This window comes from Cucurbita moschata, unplaced genomic scaffold (assembly GCF_002738365.1).
Source record: "Cucurbita moschata cultivar Rifu unplaced genomic scaffold, Cmos_1.0 Cmo_Scf00016, whole genome shotgun sequence".
Classification (NCBI taxonomy): Eukaryota; Viridiplantae; Streptophyta; class Magnoliopsida; order Cucurbitales; family Cucurbitaceae; genus Cucurbita; species Cucurbita moschata.
Window position 1 is genome coordinate 2,293,479 of NW_019268532.1, and position 845 is coordinate 2,294,323.

Genomic DNA, 845 nt, shown 5'->3' on the forward strand with positions numbered 1-845 from the left:
CAAATGGTATTAGAGCCAGTTACGTGGTGGTGTGCCAGCAAGGACATTGGGCACCCAAAGGGATGGATTATAAGATCCCACATACAAAACGGTGTGGAAACTTCTCACGAGCCAAAGCATACAATATCGGCTAGCAGGCTGTTACAACTGGTATCATAGCCAGTCACCTGACGGTGTGCCAGCGATAACATTAATTTTGGTTTCCGCTCTCATCTCACCCACCAAAACTAATCAATATTAAATTCAAATCGAACCATGTTACAAAAAAAAAAAAAAAAAAAAACATATTTAATTATGTAGTAGCACCAACCAACAAACCCTTATTCCCATTTAATCTTAGTTGTTTAGTCTCGATCGTTTATTATTTATTTTCCCTTTAAGTCATAAACTAACACCAAGTCTCTACCTACCCCTTTTAATTAGCGTACCCGATGGTCCGGTTGTATCGTAAGACATTCCAATTATCGATATTTAGAGTTGGAAATTTGTCGAATATTTAAAATTTTCTAGTTGGTGCAGCTATCGTTGAATTGTCTACTGTACACGTTTTTTTAGACGTTGAGATCAAAATTTTGATGAAAATTTCACCTATTTTAATTTTTACGAGATAATCAAAGCATAATGTAGTAAACGATTCAATTACATTTTATTTTATTATTATTATTATTATTATTATTATTATTTTTGTAAAAATTAAGGTTATTCTTTTCTTTTTTTAAATATTCCAAACATAAAGATAGAATATGAGTTGACTTTATTTTGGACATTTAAAAAATAATAATTACCTTCATTACTGTTCAGAAAAAGAAATCATCATGAAGGTAAAAAAAAAAAAAAAAAAAAAA